The 25,967-nt window shown below is 36.2% G+C and overlaps 1 protein-coding gene across 2 annotated transcripts in view; it reads right to left on the bottom strand.

Annotated features, from left to right (window-relative positions):
• LOC122790732 (adenylate cyclase type 2-like) overlaps positions 1–25,967 on the bottom strand; it is a 1,393,058-nt gene that overhangs the window by 1,326,251 nt on the left and 40,840 nt on the right. The window lies entirely within an intron of this gene.

The following is a 25,967-nucleotide window of genomic DNA, read 5'->3' as shown; positions in this document are numbered from 1 at the left end:
CATTATTTGGGAAAAAAAAACGTTCTAGTTTGCCGTAGTAACACAGTATCGTCAGGGTTCACAGCTGATAACAAATGTAATTGTACCTATAATAACCATGGATTATTCTTTATTTAATCCAGTGTTACATTTACCTCCCCTTATTTGCCAGGTTCCCTTGTGCTCAGCCTATATCACTCCATACTTTGCTAGATCTCATCACCCACACTTGGACACTATTCCATCTTTTCATTCCATCTTTTCATTAAACTTTCTGTAAAAAATCACCGCTTCCCCCTTAGAATACCATCTGTAACCTTATGGCTTCCGAACACATACCTATCGACTGCATGCTGCTTTCATGTTCCACATTTTTTGTTGGAAGATAGTTTTTGTAGAACTTGCATATGAAATGTGGCACAAGTTCCTGCAATGCTGACAAACTTCTATGGCTGAAACTAAGAGTATACACAGCACAAAATTAAAATGACACTGATTCACACTTCTGGTGTATAGCCGAAAGTGGCACAGGTTATATGTAACTGCTCTTGTAACTGTTTGTGATAAACACTTAAGAAAAAACACTTAATTCTGTTCTAATCAGTGAAAACCAACACTAGGTATCACTAAAGTTACTTATAGCAGATAATCAGTTTAATAATTACTGATGACATTAACTAAGAAAAGTAAAAAATATTTGGCAAATTAAGATCCCTTTGAAATAATTTACATATTCACTCACTCATTCACTCTCACAGACACTCTTCATTCTTTCATAATTTCACTAACACACACTCAATGACTGACTGACTCACTCACTCACTCACACACTCACTCACTTATTCATATCACGCAGTTCTTTCAATCTCTCAATACCATGACTTGAAAAAATATACTATTATATTATTCTAACATTTCAAAATCAGTGTAATTACTTATGCTGCGTAGACTAAATGTGTGTTACTTAAAATGCAAGGCTTGTTTTTACATTAAAGGAGCAGGCAACACTTTGGATTTATAGCTATGTTGCTATAATTATTTTCCAGTTTCAATTACTTTCTGTTATCCCACTCAAAAAAGTCATGTATTTCAGTAAACAGAAAAAGATATTTTTGACATGCTACAATAGCTGTTTCAGTCTCAGCACTGGTCAATTGAAGATCATTCAGAACCACCGTTTTAGGTGAAGCAGAAATGACGTACCCCACTGGGAGATAAACTGCTTCCACAACACCATCTTGGCTGTAACCGTATCAATAAATACAAGTTAAAATTATCCATTCCATTTTCCTGCTCTGTTTTCAGGAACTTCCTGCATATGTAGGCTTTTCCTGCTTGAGTGGGTTAACAAAACCACCAAGAACAGCAAACAGGAAAGCAATAACAGTGACCCTTCCCCACACCAAGATGTTTTATAAAGAGAAATAATCATTTATCAGCATGATTTCATAATCAAAGTTACCATAAATTGTATTGGTGCACTTGTTTACAGTACTTTTCTTCTGAAAAAAGAAATGCTTAGTACATGAGCAGGTATAATATGGTGATCAGTCTGTCACCAGATGATGAGACAAAAATCCCATGTGAGTAAAAAGAGAGAGAGAGAGACCCTTCTGGGACTTGGGGAAGAAAAATCTGTCTGCTTCTGTAGCGACAGTCTCTTTTACCAGTGGATGGTATCCCAGGCAATCTTTGCACAAGCAACTTCTGCAAGGGTATGCCTCGCCAACGGGAAACAAAATAAGTGGGTCATTGAAGTGTAGCACTTAATCAGGACTGTCACATAAAGGCTGAGATTAATATATATTTAATCTACAGCTGCCCCGTCTGCACTTCATTAGAACTATATTTGCTAACAAGATGCTTTCCTGCTGGTACTTCTAACCTCATTTTCTGACCAAGTACCTCCTGATGTTTGCAGTATGAATAAAGGAGACAAGAAAACAGAACACTTGCAGTTCATTGCTTACACAAACTACATAAAGATAAATTTAAGTGTGAACTGGGGATTTAGAATGTTTAGAGGTTTTCATGTTTCTGTTGCAGAAATAACACACACACACACACACACACACACACACACACACACACACAGACACACACACACACACACACACATTTTAATATTGTAGCATGCTGTGTTCTCTCTACCTGCCAATCCGGATCTGTTTTGTTACAAACTCCGGATAACTTAATCTATAAAATTGCTTCTCCACAGGCCAATGTTATGTTGCAACTGCAGGGATTCTATACACAGATGTTTCTAGAAAAGCCTCATCTAATTCTTTCTATCGATGTTTCACCCTGCTTAGATTATTTTCAAACCCCCTCTGAAGACAGGTCGCTTTGGGTATATTTTAGATAAAAGAATTACGCGGAGCTGTCACTGGTCATTAAAGCAATTAAGAAAGATGTGGGATCATTACTGTGAGAAAATTACGTCTGAAGCAGCTAGAGAGAACTGCGATCTCTCCAGTATTTAATTATGTTTACTTTGTAAATGGTAATCAGACTCTATTTTTCATACTTTTAGTAATTTCATTTTTGTTTACAGTGCAGCGCCCACTGTGAAAAAATTATTTTTTGACGTTGTGCACTTCAGTTATTTCAGCTTTATATTTCGCTGTTCAGGCAAGTGATAGCTATGACTACTTTTCATGCAAGACCCAAAGTATGAAATTCAGGAGATAGTCGACCATGATATTAAGAAATATGGCATACCTGATAATTGTTTCTCTTATATGTTTTATACTATGATATCTCTTACATGGAAATGAGGTAAATAAATGTGATAACAAATAAATGTTTAACTTATCGGTGAAGCTCAAAACTCTGCAAAGTGTCCTAATTTTTCAGAATGCTGCTGTACATTTGTAATAATAATATCATGTTATTCGTGCCCTAATTGTACTTGTCAGCCATATTTTCACATTTCACACTAGTAACGTAACTCTTCTAGGCATAATCAATGCCCTGCTGCTTGTCCTAAGAGAATGACTTCTAGCAGGGAGACTGAAACAGGTGAAAAGAAAAGAAGATACCAGAATCTTTTGCATAAATATATCACAGACTCCTCCAAAGAACTCAGCAAAGGGAGGTCATGACATTCACTTGGGCTTACATAAAAAATGACAACATGGAAAGAGAGAAAAAATGTTATCTTCAATTTACATTAAATGACTCTGGAGAATGCCAGATGTAGCATCTGTACTGGTTACTGTAAGGTACGAATTTATACAATTAGGGAAACCTTTAGTATTTCAAGGGCCAGCCCTACAGGACTGGAAAAGTAGGGCTGCAGACAGTACAGCGGAGACATCATGGACCTTCTCCCGGTAGTACAGCAGATGTTCTGTGACAACCAGCACAAAGGATGAAACTCAGATAGTTACCTCTTGATGGATCTTCAACTTATTGATTTTGGGTCACAGTATTTTTCTCTGTAGTCAGAGACACATTTATATATAAAAAAATGAAGTCATCAGTGCTTGATGTTTGGGTTGCTCTTTTCATTGTAATTGCCACTGTTATATTTATGTATTTATTTTCTTGCCTACTGTTTATCCACTGGGTGAGTGGACTGGTTAATTGACCCTTTTCAGCCATGATCATAGCTTAAACAGCAGAAAATACATCATGGCTTTTCAATCAGCAATAGTATATACAAAATGAGTGCAAAGCAAAATTCAAAGCATATTAAAACTGAATGCAGATAGAGTCACAGTACAGTGAGAAAAAATATTGAAAATGCAAGCTAAGTCATGCTTGAAATGCAGTATTTGCATAAAGATACCATGCTTAGAGGCTGAGAAAGGTTTATTAAATGTATTCTATTATTCATAATATGGAGCAGTAAATTATCTAACTATTGTCATTGTAGCAGTTGTAGGTAGATTCAGTAAAGAGATGCTGTTTAAGTGGATCTTTAAATATTTTCTAGATTTTTGATGTCTGTCAGCAGGTGCTTCCAGGTAGCAGGTCCCAGTCTAGAGAAGGCTTTCTCACCTACAGCAGTTTATAATACAGGGCATATAAACAGAATGTGTTGTCCTATGTGTCCTTTGTACTTCTGAGGTTTTTTGTAAATATAGTTTCACTCTTAAAGAATTTTAACATCTTGTAAAGTAGAGAACCTAGAAGAAAAGTGGCTCTATGAGGCACTGAAACTATTTGAAATTAACAAATTGCAGTTGTGTACCTAGAGGTGTGCAAACAGTATGAATATGCAGGTTTTATTCTCATCAGCTTGTATTATGTGACTATTGTACATTGAATGCATATAGAAAAGGAAGCCATATTCAAGTATGAGTATTAAAATATTTTTAGCAACGGCCCTGAAAGCAGTGGCTGAAAGGAAGTGATAGGAAGTGACTGATATGGTGACAGAGTTTTAATTAAGCAAGGACTTTATTAGTCACAAAATCCACATTTGTGATACAGAAAACCTTTGGGTTTTTCCTGACAAGAGGAGCTATGGAGACTATTGTAATTATTCTAAGCAAATAGGTTATATGTGATCAGTTAATTTTCAAGCCAACCACAATTGCTTTCCATCATATGAGTTTGAATCTGCAACTCTGTGTGTAGTCTAGGGCAACCTGAACCCTTTTAACTAGTATAGGTTACTTGCAGGGTATACAACCTCAAGGTAAGTTAAACACTTTCTAGAGCCTTCCTGCTGCACCTTTGGTGTTAAGCTGCCATTTTACTTGCAGCAGGTACGGCAGAGACATTTGTCGCTTATTCCAAGTGAATGCAGTACATATAATTATTTCAGTTTTAAACCAGTTCCACATACTCAAGCCTGCTCTATCCAAGGTGGTGGGAATGTATAACCTTAGGATGCCCCTTTCAGGGGACATCCTCATCAGATAATATAATGTAATCTGAGGACACAAATGCTCAGGATAAGTTCAAAATTTAGTAGAGTCAAACTGTTACAGTGGAATGTGGTCAGGAAATTGGGATACGGTTAAAACCAAATCAAAACACATATGAAGAACATTTAAGCAGAATAAAAGAGAGCAATAAGTGTGATGTCATGCATACCGATCATGACCCTTCACCTTAATCTAGGACCCCAAATGACCACAGGATTTTTTTGTTACTTAGGGCTTTAAGAACTCCTACAATTCAAACAAACAAACAAAAAAAAAACAAAAATAAAACAGCCTGTAAACTCATAATACCAACAAAGTTAATAAACGTAGTTAACAAAAGGTCAAGTGCTTTCATTGTAAGACATTTTCAGAACTAATGAACAAGTAAAATTTAACATGCATCAAATAAAAAGGTTGAAACTAACACACGCCCATAAAATTCAACCACTCCTAGATCAGCATGAAACACTTAAACCAATACAATCACGTTAATGTGTTTGCTGATTTGCAAAGGCATACACTGTAAAATCATGTCTGCTAGAGGTTCTGTTACGGAACCACTTGCTAAGTTCATGCACTGAAAATTGAAAATCTTTTCAAACAATTTGGTCACATTATAAGAGACTCGTGGGATTTTCTTGACAAGCTCAGATCTATTGATATCAGTGAATCTGATTATTTTGTGACCTGTGATATTAAAGTTTATTCACTGTCATACCCCATGAAGAGGGCCTATTTTGGTTTAATGAAGTGGTGAGAAAATGTGTCGATCTGTCACATGCTGGTACATCATTGGTGTCAGAATTCATGGAAACTATTCTTCACAATAAATTCATAAGTTTCGAGGATGAAGGTGGAAACATGATTTTACAGTGTACGTCTTTGCAAATCAGTAAACGTTAATATGTGACTTAATTGGTTTTAACTGTTTCACGATGATCTAGGATTGGTTGAATTGTACAGGGGTATGTTAGTTTCAACCTTTTTATTGGATGCATATTAAATTTTACTTTTTCAATGGTTTTGAAGATGTCTTACGATGAACGCACTTAACCTTTTGTTAACTACATTTATATTTTATTTGAGATGGATTATTGTTCCCGATCGGTGACCTATTTGTGCGCAACCCCTACAATTCAAGAAAATAAATGTTTCAAAAAGAACAATGAAAATGCCAGCAGGTCACCATGTCAGGTTACGAAACTAATAATTTTTTTTCCACAGTATTTCTCCGATTTTGCTGGCAGCTGGTGCAGTGGCTTAAAACTATAAACTGTTAGCAAGCTTCATCCTGTAAAAAGTGCTAGTCCCCCAGTTGCTATTTGCAAACTGTGTGACTGAAAATAAATCATTTAACCAAACAGTATTCCTGGGTCAACTATGAAAAGAGGTACCTGTGCTTAGTGGACAGCTGTTAAGTGAATTCAATAAGGGAAGAATGAAACAGAGCAGTGGTCACTTGGTGACATGCAGTCTTTATTATGGCATAAGTGATACCAGAATCTGTAGGAGAAGGGCATGGACATCTATTTCAGTAGAATAGTTACTGCATGGCACTGCTATGATAACCTTACTGAGATTCTAGTATTTATGTAACCATTGGTAAAAGCAACATTTGGGACATGTGCATTAGATGATATTACCGATATGTTAGGTTTATAGCTGAAGTATTGTAAATGTCGACTACTGGATGTGTTTTTCAGTCATTGATACCATGAGTGGTAACCTTGCAAACACAGGGAAAGGCTGATGGAGTTCATGAATGCAGGTTGCCTAGTAGATGGGTCATGGCACAGAGTCATGCAAGAGAGATCTTGCTTCACAACCCTGATTCAGATTAATTGATGAATTTCCACCAAAATGGACACATAGAATCTTGTAGATGTTCTGTACCTGAAGTTAAGCAAAGACTTTAACAACCCACTTAACAGAACCTCAGAAAGACCACCAATGGGTTTGGGGTGGAACTCCGGCTGAAGAAGTGCATAGGAAATTGACTAGCGATACAGGGTCTAATTGTGGGTGCATCCTTATCATTATGTTTGGGTTTCATATCATGGCAGAGAATAACATAAACTTACTTATGTTACCAAGGTTACTGCTGTAATATACTGACAGAATATAGCCCACCAGCATGAGCTGGACAGGATTTTGAAGTGACCAGGTCAATGGCAACTGATGTAAAATGTGAAGAAATGCAATGTTATGACATGTTGTTGGCATGTTGTATCAATGAATGGTATAACCATTAAAAGGAACAGACCTTAACCATGCAGTTAAAGAAAATGGTCTGAACACTTTAATTATGCTCAAGTAAACAATCTTGTATGGTGTGAAAAGGCAGTAACAAACATCAAAAGACTCCTGGGATACATTGATGATGTGTGGACAGGAGAGAAGCAGGTGACAACCTTCCATTTATACAATGTCCTAGTAAAACCCTGCATGAAGTATTGTGCTATATTTTGGGGGTCACAGTGAGAAAGTATACCAGAGGTGTGTAGATTTTGTAGTATTGGGTAATGAGATACTAAGGGGTGATGAGAAAAGGCATTGAACGTTGATAATGCTTTCATCAGAGGGCACAAAGGAGGGAACTGGGAGGTTTGTAAAATTCATTCAAAGCCTCACTACAGGGCAAATACATGATTTAGAACAAAAGAGAAAGTTTAAACGTGGCATGTAGGGCAAGTAGGCCTATCTGGAAGGAGAATGATTTAGAACTGACATTAGAAAACTTTAGTTCATAAAGGAAGGTAGTAGGGCTATACAACAAATTGTGTTTGGGGGTGACAGAATGTAGATCTTCAGCGGTTATATTGTTATCTGTAACAAATGGATACAAAGTGTAAGGAATGAGTGGGGCACCTGTATAAGGTTACCTGTAATACCAGAGCCAAGTCTAATGATGTCTGTATCTTCTTTTTTTTCCCAAACACCTTTATTGAATTATTACTTGTGACATAGGCAAATTTACATTCATATAAAAGTAATCACACTATAATTAACATGACAAACATTTTACTTCATATATATTGCTATACATCATATAACCTAAGCAACATTACATAAATTAGTCAGTTGCTGCCTTTTTTATCTTTAAACAAGAAACACCTTCATTAACTGTGTCAACATTTTTTATTTCCCCCCTAACTCATATTACATGTGACCTTCGCTGCAGACATGCATAATAGCAGGCAGCTACAACTTTTAACATGCTTAGTCTTGGAGGTAGTAATGTTCCTCATAACTTTGTGTGCTTTTAATTTTTCAACATTTGCTGGTAATTTTTTTTTTGTATGTTTGATCTGTGCAGTTATTCCCTTCCTCTGATGTTACTCTTTCAGTGCTTATGTGCTTTGGTTCATTTTGTTACTGCAAAAACTTGTTGCAGAGAGTTCAGAGCTTACATACATATCTCTGCACTGACAAAGCAAGAAAAATGCTTCTGTTTGGTAATTTGATACTAACATTTTCTGGCAAGTAGAGGTCATTGTATACACTTCCACTTATGGAATACTGTTCTAAGTTCTTAAGAAACAAATTGGACAATCCAACTTTGAGCATGTTCCGAAAAGTATGTGCTCAATCTTGCACCTGTGGCAAAACAGCTGGTGTTTCATCTCTTAGTGCTACAGTTCTTCTACTTTCCCTGCAACCTTAAAATGTGATGAACAGCTGTACATGGCATTCATGCAGCTATATGTTCTCCATATAGCTGTAGGAAAAATCATGGCGAATAAAATAAAATCTAATGTGTGTTTTAGACAATAAGGACATAATATACAAGTCTGCACAGCTTCAGAGATTGCAGGTTGTAACCAACTTATTAATGTGAAATTTAATTTTATTTCATTTTGAAGGCCTACACTTGGATGTGGAAATGGCATCACATCAGCTGCACACTGTACTAGATATGTATTTTTCAAATCTCTAATGGAAAAAAATGTAAATTTCAGCAAAAGGTTACTTATGATATCAAAGCTACAAGTCTCTTCTCATGTTCCACACCAACAACCATGTATGACTCACAGCTCCAATTAAAACAATAGTTGTTGCAACAATAGAAATATAGAGGGATAATAGAACGTGTAGTTTGATCATAAAGGCTAAATTAGTCTACACTCTGCAGTGGTCGTAATACTAAAAAGATCTAGATAGGTAGACAATATGCTACGTTACTGGTTAAATACAGATGCTATAAAATAATTAAAATAAACAAGGCTGAATATTTTCCCATCTAGTCAATCTTGCCCAAAGACTTCCCTACCTTTATCTCATTTGCCCAGTCATTCCTTTCTTGATATTGACAACCAATCAATCTCCAGTCTGGATGAGATTCCCACAGTCCATTATTTTCCTGATTGGAGAGCCTAATCAGTCCATTCAATCATTTGGAGAAGTGAGAGCCAGGAGGTAAGGAGCAGGCCAGACTGCCAGATGAGGTACAGTCCCCTCCCTGAGATATGCTGATTCCACTCCCAGCTAAGGTGAGCATGTAAACCTCTGCATATGCATGCAAATCCCTAGCTCTTAGTCAGCATGTTCTCTGCAGGCCTGAACTCCATGGGTGCAACACTGTTGCCTCTATATGTCACCAAAGTGGCACTCTAAAACCTTATCCCTCCCCCACAATTGGTGAACCCACCATGGCTGTTCATTTTCACCTGCCCCTTCGTCACACTCCCTTCCATGTCTGTCTGGTTTTGAACACGGGCCATCTGGATCATATTCAGGGCTTCATTCCCTGAACCGTGGGAGCAGGATAGGCTGCACATTTTAACAAGATAATTCTTCTTCATACTAGATTCATCTAGAAATATATGTCTTAAACATGCTAATTATCTTTGCAAACAATGTTCCATCAAATACCCTTATGAGGTTCTCAAGAAGAGACTCTGTAGTGAAAAAGCTGTATTATTCCTTGCAGCATATCTTTGCCAACTGAATCATAATACATAATATTGTTTTTGTTTGGCTAGATTTAGATAAATATTATGATATATATCAGGATGAATGTGTTAGGTGATTTTCAATGCAGTGTTTGACAAATCTGTTCTTAAAAAGGCATGTGGTTTGTGGATATTAAGTGTGATAAGCGTAATAATCTAATAACGTTATTACTGAGACTGCAAAACTCCAGTGATAGTGCTTGCAGCATAAAATGGAACACGTACTATGAAAATTTTAATAAGGAACATCATTTTACTAGGAAACTGCATTGCTCTATCAGCGTTACAAAACCGGTATATGTACAATGTTTCAGAAATTATTATTATTATTATTCTGGCACACTTTGCTACATTAGCTATGTCAGGGCTGGATTCAACTTTTTAACATCATATTTTTAACTGGACTCTCATATACATTATAAATTGTGACCTTTCCCTGTAAGAATTCTCCAGCTTTTTCGTGATTTTTCCACTTTTAAGACTTTTGCTTCTAAAACATTCTCTGTCTCACCTACATAGTTAAAATGAAGCATTTGTGCTGCTTGCTATAAGATCTTCACAACATTCAAAAAGCAATATCACCTCTCATGCAAGTATAAATAAAGTCTAAAAATGCTTAGTAATGCAATATCTCAAAATTATATGTGTAGGCTACAAATTTAAATTAATGTTTCCTAGTCACAACCTTACTCTGCCACAGAACTGTACAATAGCTAACTGCTAAAATTAATTGTCTTTCACACATTTCAAAAATGTTTCCTCATTGGTTCAATACAATTACAAACTTTTATCAGTCAGTAATTCTCTGTATCAGTATAGAAGTCTCTGTGCTTACCCCATAATGTATTCTTTGTATTTCAGATATGTAATTTTGATGATTTTAGCATGCTAAAAGTTAATTATTTCATTATTGTCATAATATAATCATGCAGCAGTTTTTACCCTAAGCTGGATAAAAGCTGCAGCATAGATTTATAGGTTCATAGGTACTTAAGGTATTGATCTGTGAGGATCACAAGAAGCCTAGTCTTACATTTCCATGGAAGGTTTTAGCCTTTATATTTTGTGTACTAATAACCCAGAGGTGGGCAGAACAAGGACATGTCAGAACATTTACTTGTTGCACCTATCCATGAGGAGCATGGCTAAATTTCTAGGATATTGATTCAACAGACAGTAGCATTTTGTGGTGGTGGTGTTGTACAGAAGACATAAAATGAACAAAAAACAGCATTTAAAGTAATAGGTTATGGTGACATAATGGGTCTACTTTATAGTATCGACAAACCAACTTAGGTGAAAATGACACGATCAAGATGAAAACAGCAGAACGGCAGTGCACTGACTCCTCACATCACTGACAGCTTACCAAGGGAAGCGAGGCAGTCAGCCAACAGCTGTAAGTTTGCTGTTTTCTCCATTACAGTGTGATCTCAGAGTTGGTATATTTATTTAGGGGTTGGGGGTTGAAGCTCCTTACCTGTGTGGGTTTGTAATATTTCTCTGTGGTTTGTTCTGAATTTTGGCTGACTGCCTCCTTTCCCTTGGTACACTGTTGGGGATGCGAGGAGTCAACGAACTGCCATTTCACTGTTGTCGTCTCGATTATGTCATTTTTCATATATGTGGGTTTTCGATACTATGAAGTAGTCCCACTACATAACATCACCTTCTAGTTAAAGCCATGCTCTCAAACTCAAATAAGAGGATCAGCATATTGTAAACATTAAAGCCTTCCATTTAATCATACCTTTCAAATTTAAAATTAAACTGACGGTGCATATCAGGAGGTCCTAATGCGTCACACCAGTGAAAAACATGGGATGTCTCAGATAATTTCAGACATCTATTATATTTTATGTAATACATCATGCAAACTAGCTTGAGTTGGTTTCTGTTGAGTGGCTGCATGACAACTGTTGATCCTGAGTTAGACCATTATTTCTGTCATAAGAATCCTGGATTAAACTCTTAAAAAACCCCAAAAATATGTTTTTACAATGGCTAGGTATTTGCAGACATTTTAATAGTATAAAACAGCTTTATCTGGAGTAAGAGCATTAGAACATTTAGGTTCATAAGTAGGTACTAGGGTATCGGCCTTGGGGCCTATATAAGCCTAGCCAAAAAGGTTGCCTGGCTTTTGCCATCCAAGAAAATTGGCGATGTCACTGCACTAAACATCAACTGTTTCTCACAAGAGGAAACTACATATTTGGTCTAGAGTGCAATGGCCATCTCAGTTCATGAGACCAGAGTCTCTACCAAAACCTGCAAATAAGTCCTCCCAGTTAACATTTTTAAAACAATAAAATGGGTCACTGTGAACCTAATGAAAATGTTAGTCTGTTTATGCTAAAGAACTTGAAAATTCATGATTCTTAGCAACTCCTCTCCTGTGAACTTTACATTTTCCATCTTGCTGACATGTAAAACATGCATATGAACATTCATACACCAGACTTAAGCCTGCCCTACAGCCGTCACATATATGGGTTGAATTACCATTTCATACAACTTAGAAGACAGTAAAATAAATAAGAGAAAACAAAAACTTAAAGATTTCCAATCCTTTAGATCCTACAAAACACTAATCAGTGCCAGACTCTTGTGGATTTTGCTATATTTTCATTTAGTTGTTGTTAATTGTGAAAACATCACATGGATCTCCTTCTATTCATATAAAATGAACACCAATATATCTTTTCAAGAAGTTCATTGTTTGTACAAGACCATACCTATGTAAATCCACGTATATGTATACAATGGTGTGTTATAAAGGAGGATGAAATATGTTTATGAGGAAAGATGCGAAGAACCAACACTGACACTTTTCTTGCAATTCTGTGTTTGATTGTTTAAAAAAGGCCATTAGCAACCAACTCACCTTAATTTAGCATAACTACAGAGAAGGCATGCACAAAATAGCTGTTGTCCTAGCAGGTTATCTCCAGAAGACAGTAATTTTCCAGTCATGCTGTCTGCTTTCCTTATACACCCTTTCGGGGATGTTCATTGTACTTATGTGGATTTCATCAAACTATGAAGTTTGGTTTAATTTCCTTATATTTACATGGCTGCCTGTCTCTGTTGCTTTTGTCAGTATAATTGTTATGTTTCTTTTCACCGGTATCAGCTCAATGTTATACCTCTCCACTTCTGTTTCCTTATAGCTATTTCTGTTCACCAGTACAACTACAAAAGTCCTCTCTGTTCAGACCAGCCCTGTCACATGACATATCTAAAACTGTTCTCTTAAATCTTCCATAAACATAAAAACAACATAATTAATGTGCATACATTCAAATATTAAAATTCAGGGGCAGTGTGAATAAATGTGTGGACACTTGAGGTTCAATAGTGCAGCAAACTATTGCTAGCAACAAGCTCATAACTCAACAGCGTTACTACACAGATACATATAACACCCACACCTACATATAACACCTACCCCAGAAATGGCTAACGCCCTAATATACTCTGACAACGCTTTTCACAGATCAAGATCAACACTATATGAAAGGGAAGCGCATGAAAGGAAGCTGACTCATAAAGATCTGTTAGGAGATACAGAAGGAAGAAGTGACTTCATTTTATAAATTCCAAGAGTTAAAAAAATTACAATTAATTTTTGTGTAGAAACATTGTCATATGTCTGGTGTAACAGTATACAGAAGTTAAGTGCAGTGTTGTATGAATAGCTAAAATGAACTGGTAAGTCTGAGAATTGAAATTGCAACTTAAAATGTGATGATTTAATGTTGTTGTTGTGTCTTTCGGCTTTTACTGGTTAGGGGTCGCCACAGCGGAACTCCGGTCCGCTAATGATTGGTAGTTGTTGTTTATGTGCCGACTTACCAGCCCTGATGCACAACCTTCAATGAAGGTATGCCCATTCACGCATGTCTCCACGCAGAAGACGCTCTAGCTGAGAATCAAACCGGACAGCGTCTTACTGTGAGGTGACAATGCTACCGCAGCACCACCATCGCGATTTAATAAGGGTCTATATTAGATCATCGAACGCTTAAAAAAGTGAGTGGTGATCAATCGACCCTTTATAAGTGAAAGCTTGCAATTTTGAACTGTCAGAACAGCGATTTTTTTCCTAGGGAAAAAAATCATTGTTCCAACAAAAAAATAAAAAAATAAATAAATAAAACACTTTAAACATTACATTAAGTGGTGGGCTTTGCCCTCACAATCCCAATGACGGGGGCTGCACCTCCACCCCCCTACTTAAATATACCAACTCCGAGATCACACTAAAGTGCCAAAAATGGCGAAGTACTGAAGCGGCCAAGCAAATTCTTTCCCAGGGAAAGAATTCACTTAACAGCCGTATCGATATTTTGTCATTTCAGGCTTTTCAGTTCGACCAAGATGCATTTGAAAGAATGCATCTTTGGTATTCTAATAGGGAACCTTTAATAAAGATGTTTAAAACAAAAGAAAACCCTGGGAATGTGTAAAGAGAAAATCTAGGAACCATTCTTGTAGGAAATGTACTTGAATATTTGGTCTGTCAGAGGATTAGGAGTTGGACAGTATATCTGATTAGCTTATGATGACCACTCCACTGGACAGTATATCTGAGTACCTTACGATGACCACTCCACTGGACAGCATATCTGATTACCTTATGATGATCACTGCACTGTAGCTTCTTTCATACTAGTTTGGTTTACTGTAACACAGCAGGGTGTGACCACAGTTTCATATGCCCTACAAATTAAAGCAATTGTTTTTCTACAGTATGGTACCAGTGTGGTAATTGTTAGAAGGTAAACAAATTATTGCATTGTGTGCATTACAATTGTGGCTACGTTAGTAGGATAAGAGTAGAGGTTGGTGGCCAGTTTTTGTTGAACGTACAGAAAATAACTGTTAATGCAGAGGATTAGGGCTATGTGCTGTCAAAGAGCTACTCCATGTGGTACAAGGTTTGATTCTGCTTAACCTTCATTTACCTATGACCTTGAGCAAGTCACTAAACTAGACAGCACTTTGGAGCAATTGGAAATTTCAGCAAGGTTCTTTAATTGTCACCTGAACTGCATTGTTAGTAACCACCTATGGACCTGTGAAAAGCACCAGGATATCTACTTCAGCAAATAATCAGTCCAACCATAAAACTGATTCCTTTTCTTCAGTTAGAATCAGCTCTCAGACAGCCGTGACAGCAAAAAAAAAAAAAAATCCAGAAGATCATCACATCACATGCTCCTATCAGCAGAACCACAAAGCCACTGGTCACAAAGTGATTTCCAGTGAAGAAGAAGGCAGCTAGGGGAAAGTGGCTAGAAGCTGAGCAGTTCTGAGCAGTCAGTCAGTGTCATGTTTATCACAGCTTAATTTTAAATGAAATCCATATAAAAAGTCCACTTTCAGTAAATGTTCTTAATATTCATCATTATTCATTACTATATTCTTACAGAGCATCTTTTACTCTTAGCGACAAAATATAAAATTCTGCTTCTGCTGTCATGCAAGTACTCACAATAAAACATTTTTATTTATCCTTTGTTGACCAGATTAGTCCCACTATGCTAGTGGCCTTTTATAATGGGAGAGTTGTCCAGGGCATCAGGGAAACCACCTGGACTTTTTCGAATAGGTGCTGTAGGATCTTTTACATCCACCTCATTTACCACCAACTCAGGCAGATGGGTTCAATATCTCATGTGAAGGATGACACACTCAGGAGTGCAGCATCCTTGTAATGCCACACTGCAGTGTTAGCAGTCCATCTAGTTGGTGTGGGAATAGAACGCACAGCCTTCTAAACCAAAGGCTAGTGTGCTACCTGTTGCACCACTGACACTACTATTATAAAGGAGGTCAAGTCACCATGTTTCAATGAATCAAAAACAACTGCATTGGTGCCATCACATGGACACATTTTACTTGCAAAAAATAATGACTGGGACCAGGATGGCTTCCATGGAAATTTTAAGCTGACTGACAATACTGAGTAAATGCATTAATGCATGTCGACATGCTGGACCTAACACTATTCACTCTGGTGTCGCATTCCCTTTTTTATCCATTTTTAACTGTTTCTCTAGTAAAAGTAATTGTGGCAACAAGCAAAAGTAAAGTAGGATGATATTAGTCAGGCTTCACTATTCTGAGCAACAGTCCTCAGCTCTTACTGTGAGATTGCCAGGATTTCTCTGACAAATTGAGAGTTATAATTACTCTTCCACAACACGAGCCTGTCTTGGAACTGCCATCCAACAGGCTGTATTTAGGCAGTGTTCAGGAGGCATCCTTACCTGGCGTACAGACCAGTAACCATTTGAAATTCAGGGACTGTTGGACAGTCAAGCTCCTTATTGTGTGATAGTTGCCCAAGCCGTCCTGCAAAGAATGTTAATTTCTGCTCCTGTTATTTGTGATCTCTTGTCTTCTGTCATTACCCAAAACTTATGGTGCAGATGAAGATGGGAACATATATTACTAAATTGCAAGTTTTGTCCTATTAATTTGTTCTTGTTGTGCTGCTATGGTCGTGATCAATGCTGAAGTCCTGCCACAACTGCAGCCATTTGTTGGAGTTCCCTGTAACTTCACTCAGGAACAAAACTACAATATTCGTCTACTCCTTCACCTCTGGTAGCTACTTCCCTGTCATCTATAAAGGCAATCTATTCTTTTCCAGGACAGAATCATGACCTCTGATTTGGATATGCTGACTTTTCATCACAGCTTCTATATAATTTATTATTATTATTACTAAGATGTGACTGAAATGGATATCAGTTATGTTCAACTTAATTAAAGTAAAAATAAACAAAAACATAAAACATACAACAAAGACTCTCCAGTTAAACAACGCTGTACAAAATACGTAAATAATCATGGCAGCAAATCATAAACAATTTATTACTTCAGAAAGATTATTTTATTCTGTGTGCATGTTTCCTTTGATGAAGTCTAGTGTAAACAATTATAGACAAAAGAGCTAAACTAATAAATTGTTTGCGATTTATTGCCACGGTTATTCAGTTATTTCACACATTGTTGGTTTACCGAGATCTGTTGTTATGCATTTTGTTTTTTTGTTAAAATGGATCATTGTCAGTGTTTTTATTTTTTGGGGGTTTTTTGTGAATTAAAAATTAAAAACATAAACTATAAGAAACAGAAAAAAATCTTGCACTAGAACTACAGGGAAGTGCAGTCAAAAATAAAATAGACTGGCTATAGACAGACAGAGGTAAGGCAGGCAGTGAAAATGAGAACTGTATAAGATGGCAAACATGCCTCTTAATTGTCCAGATGTTTGCAGAATGTCCAGATTTTTCCTCATATTTTTGTTCTTTCTTCATAAAATTTGTGGTTTTCTGCAAACCACTGAGAACCTAAGTCACTAAATAATGACATATATTTGAGTTTCAGACTTCATATCCCCCAGAAAAATGCATGTTTGGGCTTTATTCAGATACCTTGAGCAAAGAGGTTGAGAGCTATGGGCCTACCTCTTAACTTCTGCTGCCAGTGCTCGAGTGCTCAATCTCCCTGTCTCTCTCTGCCACACACACACACACACACACACACACACACACACACACACACACACACACACACACACACACACACACACAATTTTCTATTTTGCTTTTAAATAATCAGATACTTTTAGTTTACACTCACTAAAAAGCAAAAATGCTGCTTAGCGAGTGTAAAATAATAGCTGGATCAATTTCACTCGCACTTTCATACATGCATACACTGACATGTACAGACAAACACATATGTTTCATTTTTTTTAAATGTTCACTATTTACTTCAATTTTGCGCTCACTAAACAGCAAAAGTGTTGCTTACTGAGTGTAAAATAATGGTGATCATTAGCTTCCTTACAGTCTGAGCATCACGACACCTTAATATAACACCATGAGGTGTCAGACTCATTTTTCAGTGGGTATTACTTGTACATTAAAACCCTGCTGGAGCATGCTTGTTCTCCAGTCAGAGTGCTGATGTTTGTTTTGCCTAATCTCTTTAGGAACTCCTTCTGTACTCGCCACTATGCATTCTGCCATCTGTCCATTTACCTCATCCATACGTCCTCTGTCTTTACATGGTTGCATTTGCTCTGGCCTCTTCAGTGTAAATATGTCAAAACAACAAAGCAATTAACATGAGGTCTACTTGAGTCAAATTCATAAAATTGACTTTCTACCAACATCAGTGTACATAAACAATGAAGAAAAATATTTGTAGGGGAAAGGCCTTCCTGCCCTCTACAGCCCCCAACATGCCCCTTGGTTAAATATAGTAAACTTATGGTCATACAACCACGGGGAAAGGGCAAACACTGTAAAAAGGGAAATGAGTTCCTGCACCCCACCTCTGCAGCATTCTGCACACATAATTAACAAACATCAAAGGAAACCCCCAAACAGAATAAAATAATTCCTCCCACACAAAGAACCACATCAAAACGTGAGTTCCACAATAAAGAGAAACACAGAGGCAATTTCCTAGTGAAATGACACATGTGAGTAGCTACTGAACAGTTATAACTTAGTGGAGCAACTGGTGGAGATCTTAATGCAATTGAAGAAAAGAATTTTCTAATAAGTACCGAACAGAAGAATTAGTTTACCAGTTCTGCCTGATATGAGCTATTTTTAAACATCACTCTTGCAATCAGCTACCATTTTTGCTTACATTCCTCAATGTATATAAAACGTTTATTTTGTTCATCTGTTATTTCCTCTTCAGAGCTGCCTTGGCTTTTCAGATGAGCTTTGTTGCCTTTTTGTGTTATTGTTATTTGTTGCCTTTTTGTGTTATTGTTACAGACCTTTTTCTCATTTTGTGTTATTGTTATTTGTTGCCTTTTTGTGTTATTGTTATAGACCTTTTTCTCATTTTTGTGTTATTGTTATTTTTTGCCTTTTTGTGTTATTGCTATTTGTTGCCCTTTTGTGTTATTTTATAGACCTTTTTCTCATTTTGTTTTATTATTTGTTGCCTTTTTGTGTTATTGTGATTTGTTGTCTTTTTGTGTTATTATTATAGACCTTTTTCTCATTTTTGTGTTATTGTTATTTGTTGCCGTTTTGTGTTATTGTTATAGACCTTTTTCTCATTTTTGTGTTATTGTTATTTGTTACATTTTTGTGTTATTGTTATAGACATTTTCTCATTTTTGTGTTATTATTTGTTGCCTTTTTGTGTTATTGTTATTTGTTGCCTTTTTGTGTTATTCTTATAGACCTTTTTCTCATTTTTGTGTTATTGTTATTTGCTGCCTTTTTGTGTTATTATTTGTTGCTTTTTTGTGTTATTGTTATAGACCTTTTTCTCATTTTTGTGTTATTTGTTGCCTTTTTGTTATTTGTTGCTTTTTGTGTTATTCTTATAGACATTTTTCTCATTTTTGTGTTATTGTTATTTGTTGCCTTTTTCTGTTATTGTTATTTGTTGCCTTTTATGTTATTATTTGTTGCCTTTTTGTGTTATTCTTATAGACCTTTTTCTCATTTTTGTGTTATTATTTTTTGCCTTTCTGTGTTATTGTTATAGACCTTTTACTCATTTTTGTGTAATTGTTATTTATTGCCTTTTTGTGTTATTGTTATAGACCTTCTTCTCATTTTGTGTTATTTGTTGCCTTTTTTGTGTTATTGTTATTTGTTGCCTTTTTATTTGTTGCCTTTTTGTGTTATTGCTGTTTCCTTTTTGTGTTATTGTTATAGACCTTTTTCTCATTTTTTGTTATTATTTGTTGCCTTTTTGTGTTATTATTTGTTGCCTTTTTGTGTTATTGTTATAGACCTTTTTCTCATTTTTGTGTTATTTGTTGCCTTTTTGTGTTATTGTTATTTGTTGCCTTTTGGTGTTATTGCTATAGACCTTTTTCTCATTTTTGTGTTATTGTTATTTGTTGCCTTTTTGTGTTATTGTTATGGACATTTTTCTGATTTGTGTGTTGTTGCTATTTATTGCCTTTTTGTGTTATTGTTATAGACCTTTTTCTCATTTTTATTTGTTGCCTTTTTGTGTTATTGTTATAGACCTTTTTCTCATTTTTGTGTTATTTGTTGCCTTTTTGCGTTATTATTTGTTGCCATTTTGTTTTGTTATAGACCTTTTTCTCATTTTTGTGTTATTGTTATTTGTTGCCTTTTTGTGTTATTATTTGTTGCCTTTTTGTGTTATTGTTATAGACCTTTTTCTCATTTTTGTGTTATTATTTGTTGCCTTTTTGTGTTATTATTTGTTGCCTTTTTGTGTTATTGTTATAGACCTTTTTCTCATTTTTGTGTTATTATTTGTTGCCTTTTTGTGTTATTGTTATAGACCTTTTTCTCATTTTTGTGTTATTGTTATTTGTTGCCTTTTTGTGTTATTATTTGTTGCCTTTTTGTGTTATTGTTATAGACCTTTTTCTCATTTTTGTGTTATTATTTGTTGCCTTTTTGTGTTATTATTTGTTGCCTTTTTGTGTTATTGTTATAGACCTTTTTCTCATCTTGTTTTATACCTGCTATCATGCTTCTTAACCTCTCAGCGCAAGAAATCTAGACAAACTGAAAAACAATGGGGAGGTAAAGCCCCAAAAACAGGGACAGATTTTAAATGTTGCTCTTATAAACTTAAAGTTGCTAGAATAACAGGATATTTAGATTGTATTTTCTGAAGGAAAGGAAGTCTTTAACTCAAATGACTGTCAATCTTTAGTGACTTCATCCCCCAATTATTTGCCAGCAAACTACAAATGTTATGAGGAACAAACACACAAAAAAAATTAGGGAAACATCTGGACATTCTTGAAAATCTAGACAGTTCAGGGGTGTACAGGTAAGAAATGTTTTAATGGCTGGCATCACTAATTAAGTTTAATCACGTTTTTTATGTGTGTGTGTGTGTGTGTGTGTGTGTGTGTGTGTGTGTGTGTGTGTGTGTGTGTGTGTGTGTGTGTGTGCACATATATACAGACATTAAATATACTACAGCAAATCTGAAGCATTAGGAGGAGGAAATATTCTACATCAAAAATATTAAAATATATATATTTAAAAAGCAAAAACAAACAATTACAAAACAATTTAACAGACACCCATTCTCTAAGTGCAATAATGCCCTCCAGGTGTGTGTTACTGTGAAAATAATGCCCTTCCAGGGGTGTAGAGGCCCAATACTGTGCGTTATTTATACAGTAACTTACACTGTGTAGGGCATTATTGATTGCTTGCAACACCACTCATTGGTCGACAAGACTGCAGCTTGGATGTGGTATCTCTTCTCCATAAAGGTCAACCTAGAAATTAACCTTGTAATTATAGGCTTGTGAAAAAATCTCCAAGGCAAGCTGATAGAGTTTATGAATGTTAATTAACTGGCTGGTGACAGTAAGCAGTATGACTTTATGCAGTTGACACCTTACCATTCCAAGCTGTTTCATTTCTATGACTGGGTCATGGCTGAGGTGGACAAAAGGAACCATCAGAACATGGTGCAGCTAGACTTCATTGAGGCCTTTGGTATTAGGCCACACTGCGGTTTCATAGGGAAATGAAGCAGTTTGTGGGAGGGACTAAAATCAGTGGTGTGGGTTTGAAACTAGCTGCATGACTGGAAGCTGAAGATGATTATAAGAGAATTATCAGAAAAAGAAATCAACATGTAATGGCATGCCTGAGTATTCTGTGATGGGATCTGTGATGGGATCAGTCCTATTTAGTATGTGTGTGTGTGTATATATATATATATATATATATATATATATATATATATATATATATATATATATATTAGATGTATCAGATTTCAGACAGGATTTGGAAAACAAAATCTGGTTATATGCTAATGATTTATAGCACTGACACAATAATCACAGTTAGGGGCCTTCCCCAGATAGACCCCTGGGGACTGGCATTATAGGCATATATGTGTCAGTCTGGATTTAATACATAAAAAAAGTGCAAAGCTGTGGGGCGGCCATGGAAAACAGAGCAAGAAAAAGATACAACTTTAGTAATCATCTTTAGGATGAATCATGTCAGTACAAACAGTGAAACTGCTCGGGTGAAGGTTGTTAAGATACTGGTGTACACAGGCTAAGAATATTCCAGAGGTGTTGAGGTCTTCCATTATACAGAACATGGCTAAAGTTGTATCAGTACTATGAATAATCTGAGGACCATACACAAAAGAAAAAAGTGATGAAGGAATGTAAGGGGTTGCAGTATAAGCAGAAACATAGAAATGTGGACATATATATTTTAGAGGACTGAACAGAGAGAGGATATGATATGAATATTCTGTGTTCCTTTGTGTTAACTAGGAGGTGTGTAGCTGAAAACAATGTGGAGAACAGGTAGAAGGGGACATGGGTTGCAGTTGTAATGAAACATTCAAGGCTTTACTTAATAAAATACTACGTAAAGGACAAAAGTAGCCAAAAATATTGCTTGAGGCTGTAGGTGATAAAGGAAGGGAGGCGATAAGGTAACGGCTGGTGAGAACTGTTCCAGTGTTACCAGTAGCGTAGCACTCAGATGGATTAAATGGACTTTCTTTCCACTTTCACTGGCATGTTCATATGGTCATTTGTAAAATAATGCATTTAAAGTGCATTCCCTTAAAGAATTCATCTTATAATTAAGGTTGGAATCATTCTGAGAAAGTGGGTTCAGATTATTATTTTTTTTTGCTTGCTTAGCCATTTCTGAGGGAGTTTCTCCCTGGCAGATCCATATGGACTGAAAACTCTAAGAAATCCTGATATCTGAATGGATCCAAAAATGCTTACAGAATGTTTTAAGTTTTAGAACTTAAAGCTGAAAAGCAATTGAATTATCTATGTTGATGCCACAGAAAAACCTTGTGTAGATTTTATAACATGGAAGTTTTTATGCATGGTCTGAACAAAAGTAATCCTCATTATTTACTGGTAGTACACAGAGATAAATAAATCCTTTCTGCTTTCAAAATTTCACAGACTGATTCTGACAGAGTGCTACATAATGTAAGTATGAAGGTCATAATTACACAATGAAAGGAAAAATTCATGTAAGTTTTTTCCCCAGATTTCGTCCATTAATGGTGTTCTCCTGCGCTTCATAATGAGATATTTTAGAAAATCAAACAGACAAAAGCAGAAAACACTATAAGTGGATCACTGAGACAGAAAACTGCAAGTGTTAAAACAGAGTCTGCTGCCTGCAAACAAGAGTGTGTTGCTCTTATATTTCATAATTCATTAACAGCAGTTATTAAAAACACTCATCACTGTCATTTGTTGTTGCTTTTTTTTTTTTTACAGCTTCTTAATGCTCACCTGCCTACGTTAAATTTCAAGGTTTGCCTCACTCTGGGGAATCTGATACCCCTTGGTGCTTGATTGAGCATAATTGCACGTTCTCCATCTTTCAGTTGTTCGGCATTTGCCCAAATTATGTTCCTTGCTCTGTAGGGGACCCATTCTCATTTCTTGGACAAATATTTAACTTTTAACTTTAGCACTTTAAAGATTAGTACCGTCAGCCTTTAAACTTTCACTGTACTTGTTTGCTTAGTTTTAGTTTTACTGGGGTTCTCCATTTGCTCAGTGTCCCTACAGTTGAGTCTCAGAGGAAAAATGTTTCAAATTATCATAAATATAAAGCAAAATTCACACAGCATTTCTAAGTAAAGTACAAGCAGGGTCCAAGAACGGTATCCAACAGCAAAATAGGAACATACAGCCACAAGGATTTGTAGTAATACAAATAAAATTATATATTTTTATTTATTTATTTTATCTGTACTGAAGAATCTTTACAAATGACGGAATGTAAACCCATACATGCATACTTTTAAGTGGTTATCTGGTTAATAGATATGTCCAGTAACTGACATGAAATTAGTAGGATATACCCTAAATGACAGAGCGGAGGGGCTGCTAGTCAAGTATGGTATTATACTTTGTTATATTCTAGGTTTAAGGAACAAAATGTGAAACTGAATAAAAATACTCTGAATGTTGTGGGGTTTATATCTATTCCAAGTGATTTCTCAATTTTCATTATCATGTCCGCTGCAGTACAGTATCGACTCTGCATTTAGTTTTACGAAAGACATTCATCAACCTGTGTTACTTCAGATACATGTCACGTCATTAGGGACAAAGACTGCACATGTGCCCAGATATGCATGTAACATGTGTTGGAGGACTCTTTCAATTCAGAGGTGCTAATAACAAGAGAGGAGGTAGGAAACAATGACTTACTTTACTCTGTAGGAAATGGGGCAGACAGGATGATCTAGTCCTTCTATGTTCATCATTGTCTGTGTACATCTGCTACAGCAAATAACAAGGAGAGATAGTACAAAATGGGGGGGTTTAAAAACGTTATCCTGTTGATATTACTGCTTTTTACTATGGTTTGTAATTATGTATCTCATCGAATGTTGACATCATTGTGCATTTAAACTGCCTGTTTTATTTAATCTTAGCTTTACCTTCAAACTATGTGCTTTTGATTGTATAGGTTCATAGGTTAAGCCATTTTAAGCCTAGCCAATTATCCTTTCTGAGACTCAAACCCTGCACCTTGTGTTTATAAGGCAAACACCTTAACCATTAGGCCACCCTCCCAACTTTTAGGATATCTTGATTTTTTTGCCTGATTGTCCCAGGATTTCCATGGTTAACACGTAAAACAACTAACTAAATAAATAATTAAATAAGGCAAATTCTAAAACTTCTCAAGTCGATTTCTAGGAAAAACAGGTCATAGGCCTACCGTCAGAAAATCAGAAATGCCTCCTTAAAATACAAATACAGGTTGTAGGCATACAATACTGTGGATAATTCAAACAAGGATTTATTTCTCACTGCCATGCATATTAATGTGAAGAATTGTATAAATGCAAGGGTAGACAAAGGAACAGAGATCACTTTAATGAAGAACTACCAAAACATAAAACATCTGACCTTGGCATTTGGGTTTATGGTTTGTGTTCATCATGTGACTTCCTGTTTTTTCTTCCATGTTCATTACTGCTGTAATTGTTTTAAATGCAGTGCTTTAAACTAAAAGTCAGTTTGATTTTTTTTATGTTACCTTTTTGCTGTCTGTGATGTGAGACATCTGGATTGTCACTGCTGAAACAGTTTTTTCTGCCTTAGCGATAATTGTAAAATTCAAATAAAACAGTGAGAAACATGAATTGTGAGTGCACAGAAATTATGCATAGTTCGGTCTCATAAGGAAACGTGGTTGTGCAATCATGCAGGTAAAGATAAGTAAATAATTAAAAGAAAAGGTGTACAGTTAAACGTTGTATGACAGGCTGGGGGTTGGTGTTATTTAATTCACACACACACACACACACACACACACACACACACACACACACACACACACACACACACACACACACACACAAAGACACACAATCACCTATGACCACTGAATGCATCACAGGATGTGGAAAGTGACATTTTATCTGCTTTTGTATTGTGCTGTACCATACCCAAGAGTGATTCAGTGTACAATATTGTCCATCTCTCACCTTTGTGCAATATTAAAGGTAACGTATGGTATATTAACTGCACTGTAATCATGCTTACTGTACTGTATCGCATCTCACCATGTGATTGAGCACTGCTATACCATATCGCATCTCACCATGTGATTGAGCACTGCTATACCATATCGCATCTCACCATGCGATTGAGCACTGCTATACCATATTGCATCTCACCATGTGATTCAGCACTGCAATACTGCATCACATCTCACCATGTGATTCAGCACTGCTATACTGCATCGCATCTCACCATGTGATTCAGCACTGCTATACTGCATCGCATCTCACCATGTGATTCAGCACTGCTATACTGTATCGCATCTCACCATGTGATTGAGCACTGCTATATTGCATTGCATCTCACCATGTGATTCAGCACTGCTATACTGTATCGCATCTCACCATGTGATTGAGCACTGCTATACCATATTGCATCTCACCATGTGATTCAGCACTGCAATACTGCATCACATCTCACCATGTGATTTAGCACTGCTATACTGCATCGCATCTCACCATGTGATTCAGCACTGCTATACCACATCGCATCTCACCATGTGATTGAGCACTGCTATATTGCATTGCATCTCACCATGTGATTCAGCACTCCTATACT

The sequence above is a fragment of the Protopterus annectens genome, chromosome 16.part0 (genome assembly GCF_019279795.1).
Source record: "Protopterus annectens isolate FY-2018-M chromosome 16.part0, PAN1.0, whole genome shotgun sequence".
NCBI classification, from domain to species: domain Eukaryota; kingdom Metazoa; phylum Chordata; order Ceratodontiformes; family Protopteridae; genus Protopterus; species Protopterus annectens.
Note: the sequence above shows the minus strand (reverse complement) of the source record. Positions and strands in the feature narration are given on the sequence as shown.